Genomic DNA, 15,354 nt, shown 5'->3' with positions numbered 1-15,354 from the left:
AACTATAACTGGAACTAAAATTTTTAAACTCTTGAGTTCCCCCATCATTGGAAGGCAGATTAACAATTAAAGTTCACGAGTTCAGTGAATGGCAAAGAACACTATAGGACACTATGAAAAGGTTGAGGAGGGGCCTCTAAATCCCTTTGGAGTGGTCACAGAACAATTCCTGGAGGAGGCAAATTTGATAGATGGTTTAAAAATAACAATACCACTTATCATGACTTTTAAATCTGATTGTAAAAAAGATTACATTCTTATCATAAGTTTGGATAGTATAGCAATGTGTAAGAAAGAAAGTAAAATTATTTGTAAATGCATGAGCCAAAAATTAATAATTTCATGTATTTCCTTCTAGTCTTTTTATGCATATATAATATATAAATTTACATAATTTTGGGATTTAGGGGGATTTTTAAAACAAAATGACCACAGGAAGCATTCTTGAATTTGATCCCTACAGGGAATTCAGAAAATTGTGTTGAAGCAATGGATCCAGGCTGTCTCTGCCACCTTTCACCAAACATAATACTTGCTCACTTAAAAAGTGGTCAACAAATGAAAAGTTCCGAGTGCAACCCAATAGGAATGTCCTGGGAGAAAATCCCAGAAACTTGGTTTTTCTCTCCAATGCAGTAAAGAATTACAGATCAGTGAGTCTGTTATCAGGCAAGCAGAGCTTACTGGTGATAGGGTCTCAGGGAAGACAAGGGGCCTTGCTGAGGTTGAGAAGAAAGGCAAGGGCAGGAATGGCAAGAGCAAGAGAGAGATCCTTTCCTCTGAGGACTTAAGTAGTTGGCAGGATAGAGGAGGGTGAAGAAGTTACATATTGACTAACAAGTAAAGGTGGTGCTAGCTTTCCAGGAGGGGAGAGGGTGTGAATACCCAAAGGTGTCAATGGGCTTCTTCCTTTAGACACTATGGGCCATTTCTGGCCTTTCAGGCCTCCGGATGAAAGCACAGTCTCAAAGGCTTTCTTTCCCAGATTATGAAAAAGATGCAAAGAATTTCAAGGACTGCTGAGTCACTGGGTGGGACATGTATCCCTCCTCCTCCCTGCCTTGGTTTGCTATCTACCCTACCTGACATTAATAAAGGACTCAAAAGCCTTCTGTACCCCCACGGTATACATTCAATTTTCCTCGAAGAGTTTTTAGGCATGCACCTGAAGTAGCAGACAATAGCCATTGTGACAACAGCTATTAAACCCATTTGTGGGTTGGGTGGTAGTTACTTAGTAAAGGGCTTACATGCTGAAAATTGTTAAAAATAAGTGGATTTAATTTTTTCTGCTTTTGATGTGATCCCTAAATTGTGATCACATTGATTATAAAATTATGTATTCTATTTTGTCCCGTAATGCTTTATATTTACTATTTTTGTGTCATTAAATATTTATCAAAAGAATGAATGTTCATTTATTCACTCATTCTTCTCATTTTTTCCCATTCAACAAATAATGATTCAACTACACTGTGGCCTCTCTGCTGTTTTCTCCAGGCTGCCAGCCAGAGACCCCCAGGCCCTAGTGGCTTCAATGCTACAGGATGGAAGGGACTTCGGTAACTAACATACTGTGCTACGTGCTGAGGATAGTGATGAAGATGGTCAGCAAAAGTTCTGTCTCTGCCAGCAATTTATTTAGCATAGGTTTGCTGTGGGCATTATAATAATTTCACAAGCCAGTAGCATACAGGATAATATCTCTTAATAAGCCAAAGCCCCAGCCCTGGCTGGTGTGGCTCAGTGGACTGAACGTCACCCTGGGAAGCAGAGGGTCACCAGTTTGATTCCCAGTTAGGGCACATGCCTAGGTTGTGGGCCTAGGAGGTCCCCAGGAGGGGGTGCACAAGAGGCAACCACATGTTGATGTTCCTCTCCCTTTCTTTCTTCCTCCTTTCCCCTCTCTCTAAAAATAAATAAATAAAATCTTAAAACAAAAAGCTAAAAATCTCCCAACAAATGACACATTAATCACACTATTTTTCCAGGCAATATGAAGTGTATTTTCTTATGAGAAGAGGCACTTGGGACAGTTGGTGACCAACCTGCCAGGGCAAAAGTAGAAGTCCCAGTTGCTAGAGCGTGTTGCTAGGGAATGAAGACTCTAGTGTTGGTGTAGGGTGGAAGGGGCTGTTCTCTTTCATAGGCTGTTGTGGGGAAAATCTCAGATAGTCCTCGCAAACTCTCAGTATTTACAGTGTAAGTGTCCCCTTGCCAGTGTTGCTTCTCCACGTGTTCTTATCATAAACCCCTTGTGTGGCCCCTTAGCTGCTGGACGGCAGACTGCTTATCAACAACAGATGAAGAAGAATAACATCCTGGCATGACTTACTTCATTCTTATATCAGATCAACTTTTTTTGGTCTTTGCCACGAACAAGTAGATTAAATGAACTTCACCTAAGTCATAAACAAGTGCATTTAAAATCTTATTAAACCAATATACAACAGTACTGGTAGGTCTATAAAACTCCACGTACCTGACGTGGGATCTCTCTTTAGGAGAAGGGGTCCCGCCCGGGCAGTTCTTTCTCCAGAAAGTAGTTAGGCCTTGTAAACCACATGCACACAGTGGAGCTAGCTCTGCTTCCCTGGTGACAACTTATTGGACTAGGGACCATGACATGAGCCAGAGCTCTGCGGGGAGGCTGGGAGGCTGGGAGCCTTGGGGTGGGAGGGTGGCTTGGCAAATGCAAATGGTTTCTTAGTTTCGTCCTGTGCATCACGTCGTGCCCCGCACCACACAGAAACTGTACAGTCTGTCTCAACAGTCTGCCCAGACATTGCATTCACGTCTGAATCACAGCTGTAGCGAAAGGTAGCTTTCTCCAATATTCAGGAACCCTGGTAAGGAGTCACAGTGGTCTTCCATGGCACTTCAGCTGAGAACCCTCAAGTTACAGTTGCTGGTTTAAGAGTTGGCTGGCAAATCAAAGCAAAAAAACACATTCCCTAAGTGTGGCTGTACCTGTACACCCCAAATAGGGAAATACAATTTATTAAATATCTCCCATTTTTTAACATTTAGGTTATTACCATTTTTTACTGTCAGATAATAATTAGATATAAAAAGATTACTTTTGAATAAACATCTTTGCCCACATGTTTATTTTCTTAGGATATATTCCTGTTGGGGGCTATCATCTGGTTTGTTTGTTCATTTATGTGGATCTTAAAGGACAAGTGGGGATCAGCCCTAGTCTGTGGGGCACAGGTGGGAACAGCATGTGCCAGAGCGTGGAACTGTGGGGGAGCCTGTCTGCTCAGGAATCGCCCCAGTTGGAAGGGGATGAGCCTGAGAGGAGGTGCCTTTCCTGGGGCACCTGGATTCTCTGCCAAGGAGCTCGGAGCTCATTTCTTAAGGTAAGAAGGAGCCACTGAAGAATGTTAAAGAGTCAGGGAGTGAGTCTTCCACTTACCAGCTGTGTGGCTCCAGGCCGGTCATCTCCCCACTGTGAACCTGAGTGTCTTTATGGATGAAATAGGGAAAGACACCCATCTTCTGGGGTGTCGGAAAGAAGGAACCAGCTAATGACCATCAAGGCCTCCCACGTCCATGCTCCCCGCAGGCAGCAGGTTACGCATAGAGGATTCAGCTGCTGTGTGATCCCTTATTGCTAAAAGCCTTTAGGGGGCAGAGCAAGGTCCCTGGTGTGCGAATTGTGGGTAAACACCTCTGAGGAGACTTCGCTTTAGGGCACCAGGTGGGTCCACAGAGGCTAGATTGCCAGGCTAACTTATCTCTTGGAACAGCAGAAGCTGAAGGGCTACAGCCTTTTTTTTTTCTCCAGGCATGAGAAACTCTTAGCTTGGGGTTGCAAACCACCCCCTTTCTTCTGTAGGTGAGCTGCAAACTGCAAATTCTAACGATTATAGTCTATCAAATACTTATTGAGTGCCTACTATCACCCAGCATGCTCTGAGTACTGTACATGTAAAGGGGGAAAAACCTATGATGGGAACAACAAGGGTCCGAATGAGAGAAGAATTGAAGGGGAAGAGAGGAGAAAGTCAGGGAAGACTACACAGAGGAGGGGACATTTGAACCCTGACTTAGAAGAAGAGGAACTAGGGTTGCAAGTAAAGGAGGAGCTAGAGGAAGCTTTTCTGTGGAGGGGAGAGCACGTGTAGAGGCTGGGAGGGGCCTGGGCGGAGCGGGGAACTGCAAAACCACCAGTGTGCCTGCGGCCTGGGGAGGGTGGCAGGAGATGAGGATGGACAGGCCCTTAACCACTACTTGACATAGTGGTTAAAAGCACCGGCTTGGGAAAGAATCCTGTTTTCTCTGCCATGTCACCTTTCCAAACCTCAGTTTTCTCATCTGGAAAATGGACTTGATAGTAGTAGTACTTGCTCCTTTAGGAGGTTGTAAATATAAATGAGAAAATGCATGCAAATACTTAGCAGAGTGCCTGGCACATAGTGAATACCCCACTCACGTTAAGTATAATAATTATTAATAAGTGGGGGTGGATTGGAGCCAGACAGGCCTGTGCTGCTGAATCCTGGCTCTGCTGCATAATTGGTTTGCATTACAGGCAAGTAAATCTCTGCTCCTTCTGTGTCCTCATCCATAAAGCAGGTTTCAAATTACTATTCTGTGGATCAGTTTATTGTGGGAATTATATGAAGTGATTTATGTGGAGCCATCCTGAAGATTGGAGCCAACCCACAAGGTGTTTTAATTATTTTTAAGTGTTTTCCTGAATATATTGTGTCTTAATAAATAAAAAAGAGGCTAGCAAAACGTTAATGAAAACAGTCATAATTTGGTGGGTCAGCCTATGTTATAGGTTGGAGTGGTTGACAAAGCAAAGCCTGGGAATTTCAGCCTTCCTCTTCCATTTTCTTGTCATGAGACAAGCAATCCTGATTTCCCAGGTTTCTTCCAAAAATGAAGAAAACAAGACCCTGCCTCTTGAGTTAAGCGATTAGGCCAGAAGAGAACACCAGATTGTCTGAACCCCAGGAATGCTTGGTATTGGGGAAGTACCCGCAAGACAGCAGCGGCCCACTGTGGGCTGTGGGCTGCCGATCTCATGTGCGGTTCCCTTTTCTTCATTAAAACTTAAGAACAAGTGGTGTTCCAGGCAGAAATTCTGTGGGTTGCATCAAAGGGAAAGTTATTTAAGCCTGGACGCTCTAAGCTTATTGATATTGGAATGTGGCTGGGGTGGGTTCAGACCCACAGAAATGAGACTCCACGGAGCCCGTGACTCAAACCCCTTGTGAGATGCTGGCTGTTTGGGTTGCACTGGTTCCTCAACAATGTTAGCCAGCAGCGAGCTCGGAGTTTTCCTGGCAGTGCTGCTTCCAGCTGGAAGCTGCTGTGAAGTGCGTTGTACCCAGGGAGAGGGTGTGTCCTTACTTCCTAGCTAATGCTGTGGGTCCCTCTGGTGGCTGCAATGTGACTAGCTCAGCAGTGGGGTTTCCTTTCTCCTGAGTGGCCCTGGCAGAGTAAGGAGCAGGAAGTCTTGTCTAGAAACCCATGGAATTAATATGGGGCTGGGGCGTTTACCCAGCGGGCATGAGAAGGAGACTATGATGTAGGCTGGCACTTTGCCCGCTTTGCTCATGCCTTTGGTGGCATTTCTCAGGACTTGAGCTGTGGGAATAGCAATGCTCTGTGTACAAATGATCCCCACCCCCTGAAAGAAAGAAAGAGAGAAAGGGGAGAGGAAGGGGGGGGGGGGGGGGGGAGAAAGAAAGAAAGAAAGGGAGATGTTAGGCTGAAGTAGTGTTTGGTGCCATATAGATCAAAACCTCAAATAGGGCATAGAATTTAACCTGTTTTACTGGTTGGATTTCAAGTGAATTCATTCGTACAGTTTTGAGCACAGATATTCTGAAAGCCGAAGTGCCTGGGTATTGGAGGATGTACTTGCTGGCAATCAGTGGGGCTTTCTTTGAGGTCCTATTGGTCATACAGAAGCATGAAAATGTACTCCAACTCTCACTTGTTAAAAAGTAACACCATAATAGTAAAGTCTGTCTCATATGTTATCTTCTTTGTTCTGTACAATTACCCCCAGAAGTATTTTAGATTGATTAGTGTTATGACTATCGTAATAGTTTATTGTCTCACAAAAGACTTGTTAGATTCTAAGTCTGTTTTCAACTTCAATGAGGGCATAAGCACAGCCTTGTAGAACCCAGATAAGTCTAGTCTCCAAGCCTCTCTCTTGCTGCCATCTCTCTCTGCCTTTCTTTGGGCAGAGCAGGACAGCTGCTTAGGAGAAGGGTGAAATCTAGGCAGGAACACGAGGCATGTTCACAAACGGTTCTGATGGAGCCAGTGTGTGTGGCCAGTGCTGCCCAGGCGTAGACAGTAAGACCAGTAGGAATGCAGAACAGCAGGCTCCACTGGGCCAGACTTCTTAAGTAAAACTTCATGGGAGATATGAAGTGAGTCTTGAAGGCTGGGTCTGTCTGATTTACGAACTGGTGGGGTGTGTGGAACTGGTGCTGAGAGGAGGGTGACCTTGGTGAGAAGCCACACGAAGGAAAACACAGAGGTGTGAGTGTGCAGGAAAAATCTGGAGGAACAGCAGATGCAGGTAGAAAAAGGGTTTCCACGAGGGATAAGGGCTAGGCGATTTGATGCTTTTGAATTTTGAAGTGTGAACCACCGAGGACCGGAGGTGGGAGAAAATGCAGGCCAGCAGATGGAGAAGGCGAGGCTGGTGAAGATGCCGGACTGAACTAGAATGATGGTAGTCAGAGTGGACGGGATGGTGCAGGAAGAATCCTCCGGGCTCCAATGCTGAGCTGCAGGGCAGGAGGGAGAGGAAGGAGCGTGACCACTGGCAATTACCAGCTGGGGTACCAGGAACATTGAGGTGCTTGCCAAATGCAGGGGAAAAGACGCTGGTTTGGGAAAAAGGGTGCTGAACAAGCTGCCAGAGGGATGTCTAGATGGCAGTGACCTGCTCTGTGATTAGTCTTATATTGTCCCACACCTGGCACGGTGACCTGCAAGGGAGAGTGTGTAGACAGTGGCTCTGCCAGCTGTCACTGCTTCCCTGAGTGATGTCCTGGGATTCTGGCAGGACACCTGGCTCCAGCAGTTTTTCCCAGCCAGGTTCAGCCACCTAGTGATGAGAGCATCAGACTGGGATTTGGGAAGCTGGGCGCAGCTGCTTCAGGGAATGAAAAGATGAAGATACACTCCTTTGCTGAGGAGTTCCCACTCCAGCTGAGGAGCCAGGCTGTCACAGAAGGGAGTCCAGAACCTCTCCTCCCCTAGATTGGGCAGCTCCCTTAGCATCTCAAGGTCCCTATCACAGGGTGTAGACACGGTCTGTGCACTTGTTTGTCTCCCTCAATGCCAGTGGTTCCCCGGGGGCAGAGATTTATCTTGGCATTGAGGGGAAGCAAGTTTTACTCCAAGATATGCCTTTTGGGGTACTGATTATTTTAAGTTGGTTACTTTTAAGAAAACAAAGCCTCAGGAAAAACTTTTAAGGGAGCTATCATCATAGATAACTCTAGTTTAATATGAACTAGAGTGTCATAGACCGGGAGGAACCTAGCAAGGCCTGTTTGATCCAAGTCCTCTCTGTGTCTCTTGTTAAAGGTGGCCCAGCAAACGTCTGTTTATCAAACATTTACTTTTCCATCTTTATGTGAATTGCCTTTCTGCCCTTTGAAGTCTTACACCTCCCTCTGCCCTTCGCGCTACAACCTCCCTCCCTTCTCCTTTGCTTAAGATGGCATTTAAGCCTTAACTGCTCCATCGGTCCTTGGGTCTCCTATTCTCATGGAACTCCCATTGTACATACATAATAAATTCAGTTATTTTCTCCCATTAATCTGTCTTATGCCAATTTTATTATTAGACCAGCCAGAACAACTTAGAAAGGTAGAAGGAAAATTTTTTTCTCCTCCACAGTGTGTGAGCAGAATACACTGAATGTTGACCCTCAGTGGATGGTGATGGGAAGTATAAATCCCTGGTCAATACAGGTTGCTGAACAGAATAATCCTGGCTCAGAATGGCATGTGCTAAGTGTAAGAATCCTACTGGGGAGCCGAGAGGGGAAGGGTGGCGTGGTGGAATTAACCTTCTCAGCCTGAGCATGCTCAGGTTCTCTTTTGGAAAATGTAACATAAAATCTATTGTTGATTCTAGCAAATAAATGAGTTAAAACTCTCCATATTTGAAAAGACATTCAAACTTTTCAGCATAACCTGTTCTTAAAAGGCAACAGTAGATAAAAGTTACAGTACATGCATAGCTATGTGTTGTAAAGGTTTATTAGTGACAGAAATCTTCCTTTTATGAAACAGCTGCCCATCAGCTTGACTGAACACATAACATTTTTTTTTCTTCTTAGTAGCATTTAATGGCGTAGTGAGGTAGAAAGATTAGAAAGTAGGCGTTTGAGTTCATATCCTCCCTTTCATTAGCTGCAGTCTAGGGCAAGTCACTTAGCCTCTCTGAACCCGCTTCTTCATCTTTACAATGAGGAAAATAATAAGCAATATTTGGAAAACCGTTTATATTTGAAAAGTCATTTTTGTACATTCATTCAGATACTTAATGAGTGCCAACTTTATGCCTGACACTATCTAAATTCTGTGGATATAGAAATAAAGACATAGTCTCCCGGACAAGGAAAAGCTAAAAGAGTTCATCACCATCAAACCAGTATTATAAGCAATGTTAAAGGAACTTCTTTAAGGAGGAAAAGAATAGATAAAAATATGAATAATAAAATGGCAATAATGGCATATCTATCAACAATAACTTTAAGTGTAAATGGATTAAATGCTCCAATCAAAAGACACAAGGTGGATGAATGGGTAACAAAACAAGACCCTTACCTGTGCTGTCTACAAGACTCATGTCAGGTAGCAAGACACACACAGACAAAAGTAAAGGAATGGCAAATGATATATGAAAGTGGAATTAAAAAAAGCTGGGGTAGCAATACTTATACCAGACAACATAGACTTAAAAAAAAGGCCATAATGAGAGACAAAGAAGGGTCCAGCAATTCTGCTAGGTATTTGTCTGAAGAAACCCAAAGCACTAATTAGAGAGGACATATGCAACCCATATGTTCATTGCAGCATTATTTACAATAGCCAAGATATGGAAGCAACCTAAGTGTCTACTGATAGATGAGTGGATAAAGGAGAGGTGCATATAATGGAATATGACTAAGCCATAAAAAGAGTGAAAGTTTGCCACTTGAACAACCTGGATGGACATAGAAGGTATTATGCTTAGTGAAATAAACCAGCAAAGACAAATGTCATATGGTTTTACTTATATGTGGAATCTAAAAAACAAAATAAATGAACAAACAAAATAGAAACAAACTCATGGATACAGAGAACATTTTGATGGTTCCCAGATTGGAGGGGGAGTTGAAGGGTTGGATATGAAAAGGAAGGGGATTAAGAAGTACAAATTGGAAATTACAAAGTAGTCATAGGAATGTAAAGTACAGCACAGGGAATATAGTCAATAATATTGCAATAATTATTTATGATGCCAGATGGGTACTAGATTTATTGGGACGTTCACCTTGTAAATTATGTAAATGTCTAATCACTATGTTGTGCACCTGGAACTAATATACTATTGTATATCACCTGTAATTGAAAACTAAAAAATGATTTAAAAAAGAGTAAAGACATAGTTTCTTCTTTTGAGAACCCAGCCTAGTAGGGCGAGCAGACAAACAGAACAACATGGAAAGCTGAAAACTGCTGTGGCCGAGGTGCCTCTGAGGTGCCTCTGACCGCGGAGCCGAGAGCAGATGTGAGGAGTTAGGGGAGGCTTCTTGCAGGGGGAGCCCCTTGAGGCTGATCTGAAGGGTACTAGCCTGGTGAGGAGGGTAGAGGAATGAGGGAGAGAGGGAGAGAGATCCAGAGAACTACAGATGACTTGGAAGGTTTGGTGGGAACGTGGGGCGTGTGTTAGGGAGTTGCAGGAGACCAGGATGTAGAATCCATGAAGTTGCCAGATTACAAAGAACCTCCAGTGCTGAGTGAAGAAATCTGAACTTCACTTTGAATACCATGAGGAGTGTTGCAAGCTTAGCACTTACATATGCTTCTCTGATTATAAAAGTATTCTGTATCCACTGACAGAAAAAAAAATACAGAACCGTTTAAAGAAGAAAGGAGCATCCAGAGATAACCATTGTTCATATTTTGATGAATATGCTTGGTGAAGGTATATGCATATGTTTGCTAGATCCTGGCAGTGTGGTTCATGGACCACCATTAGTTCCTGTTAAATTTTTTAGGTGTGAAAATATTATGATTATATTTTATTTAATTTTTAATATTTATTTATTTATTTTTAGACCAAGGGGAAGAGAGGGAGAAAAAGAGGGAGAGAAACATCAATGTGTAGTTGCCTCTCATGCACCCCTCACTGGGGACCTGGGCTACAACCCAGGCATATGCCCTGACTGGGAATCGAACCCATGACCCCCTGGCTCACAGGCTGGCACTCAATCCACTGAGCCACACCAGCTGAGGCTTATGATTATATTTTAAAAGAAGAGTCCAGCCCTGTCTGGTGTAGCTCAGTGGATTGAGCACAGGCCTGTGAAGCAAAGGGTCACAGGTTTGATTACCAGTCAGGGCACATGCCTGGGTTGCAGGCCAGGTCCCCAGTAGGGGCCACATTGAGAGGCAACCACACACTGATGTTTCTCTCCCACTCTTTCTCCTTCCCTTCCCCTCTCTCTAAGAATAAGTAAATAAAATATTTCTAAAAAGAAGAGTCCATATTATTTAGAGACCTATATTGAAATACTTATGGATAAAATTTATTGAATAAGATTTAGTTCAGAACAATCTAGTGTTGGGGTATAAAATAAATAAGACAGTACCCATGAGTCAGATTATACTATTCTCTATTTTTGTAGAAATTTTCTATGATAAAAACAAAAAGTGATAGGGGATAAACACAATCATCTGTGTCTAGCTTACTCTTTTAAGGACATTTTCAGTCACTGTTTCCCTGTAACATTATAAAAACCCTGTAAGAAGATAGGATAGGTGCCATTATGTCCATTTTCCAGCTAAGGAAGAAGAGACTCAGAACTTGCCTGAGGCCACACAGCAGGTGGGCAGTTCATCGAGAATATCCAGGCTTTCTAAGACCAAGGGAAGAAGACTGTATGGTGTGGTGAGAATCCAGGAAGGAGATGACTTTAGGGGATGTGGGTACAGTCCACTGTTGGCAGTTCTGTGTGTGAATCAAGGACTCTAAAGGTGTTGACCAAGTTATTGGCTTTGGTAACATAAAGGACTTGCTGGACCGTGGGAAAGCAATTTAGACATAGGGAAGAGAAAGGGCCTGGCTGCAAGGAGTTGAGGAGGTTTAGTAGTGAGAAAATGGGCGGAGGGCCAGATAGCGTTTATGAAGCAACCTCTGCTGGTGTTAATTTACACCTTACTCATCTTTCACATTTGGGTCTCTTCCTCTGCCAGTTCATTTATTCATGGGCTGGATTTGCAAAGTTCCTGAGTTTTGGCCTTTGTTTTGCACTCTTACCCAGTGACTCCACAGCTCATGTTTAACGATAATGTTGCAACTAAGTTGCTGTGAGGATAAAAGATAAATCTGGTGATGGGAACACTTCTCTCTGTTTTGGTCGCGTTCTCAGCAGAGAGAGGCAGGGCCAGGGCTGGGCTTCCTGTTGTTTCTCACTGCCTGTTCTCACAGGGTGCTCGAGTTAATCAGAACCCAGTTCCCAGCCAGTGCAGACTTGCCGTTCCCTCCCAGGGTTTTCTTTCTCGACTGTGGTCATCCAAGAATGACTGGGAGATCGAGGAGATTAGGGAGAGCAGAGAAACAAAGCATGAATTATGGCAGTTGCTGCACAGGTGTGGTCCTCTCCATCTCTCTGTCTGAATTCCAAACACACCTTTCACCAGGTTCATGGACAGTACAATAGGGTCATTGTGAGGTGGGTGGCGGTGAGTCAAAAGGTCTTCTCGAGGTGCAGAGGGCGGGGAGAGATCCTCGCTGCCATCACTGGAGCTGGGCCCAGAGCTGTTGGTGGAATTGCTAGCTTCACGATCCGTTACATACAGGGGTGGGCAAAAGTAGGTTTACAGTTGTGAGTCTGAGAAACAGAGTAGACTGCAAGAAGGTGAGTAACGAAGGCTGGCAGTGTGAGCACTTATGAGATTGTACCTAAGTGCCATTCTTCTGAGCTCATAAAGCTATTGTAATGATCATAACTGTGTGTCTTTTTCCATATGAACAACTGTAAACCTACTTTTGCCCCTCCCTTTATTTGAGTGGCTGTATGTTTCATTGATAGATTCTCTATTTGCTTATTTTTCTCTCTTCATGTGCTCTAGTTCTTGTTTTATGTATCCTGTGGCTTACTTTCTTTATTTGAACATTTTAAAGATATATTAAAGTCTATTTCCATTTCTCTCTCCTGTTACTTGAGTGCAGTCTTTCCTCTGTTGCATTTACTTGTCCCTGTGCCCAGTGTAATGTTTGTCTGCGAGCCCATTTTAGGGGGATTTGGTTTCTGTGGAAATCCTCCATGTGGCCAGCTGTGTCTCCATAAGGTGATTTGCATTTCCCTAGGGTTTTACAGTGCTTACTGCTCTGGAGCACTTTTTAGATAATTTCTTAACCTGGGGTTTTGGTACCAGGGAGCAGTGTGTGTGTGAGCCCATGCCCTCAGGAAGCACAAGGCCAGTGCTCTGATTTCTGTCGGATGACTTTGTCCCGCACCCCTCCCGCGATCATTCTGAGTCTTTTCTGGGATGGTGGACTGCCTTCATCGTGGACAAGGCCACTCTTTAGCTCGGAGTTCAGATCCTGTTCTCCACTATAGTTCAGGGACACATGGCCTCAACTCTGGCATGCTGTTCCAGCTGTGAGTTCCCTTTTTGCTTTAAGCATCTGGATATTTCTCTTTCTGCCTTGAATTGACCAAGTATTTAAACTCTTTTTTGGGGGGTAGGTGTTCTACTTTATCCAGCAGTGGGAAAGGGTGTTTGCTGGATGTACTCCATCCTTGATCTTGACAGAATTCCTCGCATCATGGCCCAAATCTTTATTGAAAGAGATGGGTTTTTTCCTTAATTTTTTTTTAGTAAAAAACAAAAATAAAACTACATTGGGGAAAAAATTGGGACAATTGTAATAGTGTAAAAAAATAAAAAATAAAGTTAAAAAAGGGAAAAAATTGGCATTTAATTGAGCAATGATTTCTTGGATATAATACCAAAACCAGAGGCAATAAAAACATAGATAAATTAGACTTCATCAAAATTAAAAACTTTTGTGCGTCAGAGGACACTATCAATAGAGTGAAAATGTGACCCAGAGTAGGAGAAAATTTTGCAAATCGAATATTTGGTACCTGATTAATATCTAGAATATAAAAAATTCCATCAACTCAATAACAAAAAAACCCCCAATTTAAAAATGGGCAGCCACCAAATTATACACATAAATTATGTATAGTTGTTTTATATACCAACTATACTTTGATAAAGCTGGAAAACAATGGGCAAAGCTCTCAAATAGATATTTTTCCAATAAAGATATTCAAATGGCCAATAAATCCATGAAAAATTGCTCAACACCGCTGATTGTTAGGGAAATACAAATCAGAAGAACAATGAGATACTGCTTCATGACCACTAGGATGACTGTTATTAAAAAACAAACAAACAAAAACACAACAGAAAACCCCAGAAAATAACAAATGTCGGTAAGGATATGGAGAAACAGAATCCTTGTACATTGCTCGTGGGGGTGTAACACGGTGCAGCTGTTGTGGAAAGTGATATGGTGGTTCCTAAAAAATTCAACGGAGAATTTCCATAGGATTTGGCGGTTCCTCTTCTGGGCGTTCATCAAAAGAATTGAAAGCAGATATTTTGTACACCCATGTTTATAGCAGCATTATTCATAGTAACCAGAATGTGGAAGCCATTCAAGTGTCCACTGATGGGTGAGTGGATAAGCAAAGTGTGGCACACACCTACAATGGAATGTCACTGAGCCTGAAAAAGCAAGGAAATTCTGACCCACACAACAGTAGTCAAATTCATAGATGGAAAATGGATGTGGTTCCGGGAATGGGAGGAGGCCGAAATGAGGAGTGATTTGTTGTTGTTATTGTTGTTGTTTTATGCACTTCCTCTGTATTTGGCCTGAGAATATAGATTTGAAACTTTTTAAAATTTAGCTGACAGTGTTCAATAATTAGTATCTGTAATTGTGGAGTGTTTTTATTTGCTTAGGGAGCTTTACATACATTAATATGGAATTATTATTTTAAAAAATATATATATTTTATTGATTATGCCATTACAGTTGTTCTATTTCCCCCCTTCGTTCACCTCCACCCTGCACACCCCTCCCCCACCATTCTCCCCCTTTAGTTTATGACCACGTGTCTCAAGTTCTTTAGATTCTATATTTCCCCTACTATTCTTGCCCTTCCCCCTATGTATTTTCTGCCTACCATCTATGCTACTTATTTTCTGTACCTTTTTCCCCCTTCTCCTTCTCCCACTCCCCTGTTGCTAACCCTCCATGTGATCTTCATTTCTATGGTTCTGCTCCTGATCTAGCTGTCCCCTTAGTTTGCTTTTGTTTTAGGTGTGGTTCTTAATAACTGTGAATTTGCTGTCCTTTCACTGTTCATCTTTTTTTTTTAAATTTTATTTATTTATCTTTAGAGGGGAAGGGAAGGAGAGAGGGAGAGAAACATCAATGTATGGTTGCCTTTCATGTGTCCCCTGCTGGGAACTGGCCTGCAGGGAACCAGCCTGCAACCCAGGCATGTGCCCTGACTGGGAATTGAGCCGCAATTGTCTGGTTCACAGGCCTGCGCTCAATCCACTGAGCTACACCAGCCAGGGCCATCTTTTTTATCTTTTTCTTAGATAAGTCCCTTTAACATTTCATATAATAAGGGCTTGGTGATGATGAACTCCTTGAATTTAATCTTATCTGAGAAGCACTTTATCTGTCCTTCCATTCTAAATGAAAGCTTTGCTGGATAGAGCAATCTTGGATGTAGGTACTTGCCTTTCATGACTTGGAATACTTCTTTCAAGCCCCTTCTTGCCTGTAAGATCTATTTTAAGAAATCAGCTGACAGTCTGATGGGAACTCCTTTGTAGGTGATTGTCCCCTTAGCTCTTGCTGCTTCTAGGATTCTCTCCTTCATTTTAATCTTGGCTAATGTAATGATGATGTGCCTTGGTGTGTTCTTCCTTGGGTCCAAATTCTTTGGGACTCTCTGAGCTTCCTGGACTTCCTAGAAGTCTATTTCCTCTATCAGCTTGGGGAAGTTCTCCTTTATTATTTGTTCAAATAAGTTTTCCACTTGTGACT

This window comes from Artibeus jamaicensis, unplaced genomic scaffold, assembly GCF_021234435.1.
Source record: "Artibeus jamaicensis isolate MK-2021 breed Jamaican fruit bat unplaced genomic scaffold, CSHL_Jam_final contig_1715, whole genome shotgun sequence".
NCBI lineage: Eukaryota > Metazoa > Chordata > Mammalia > Chiroptera > Phyllostomidae > Artibeus > Artibeus jamaicensis.
Note: the sequence above shows the minus strand (reverse complement) of the source record.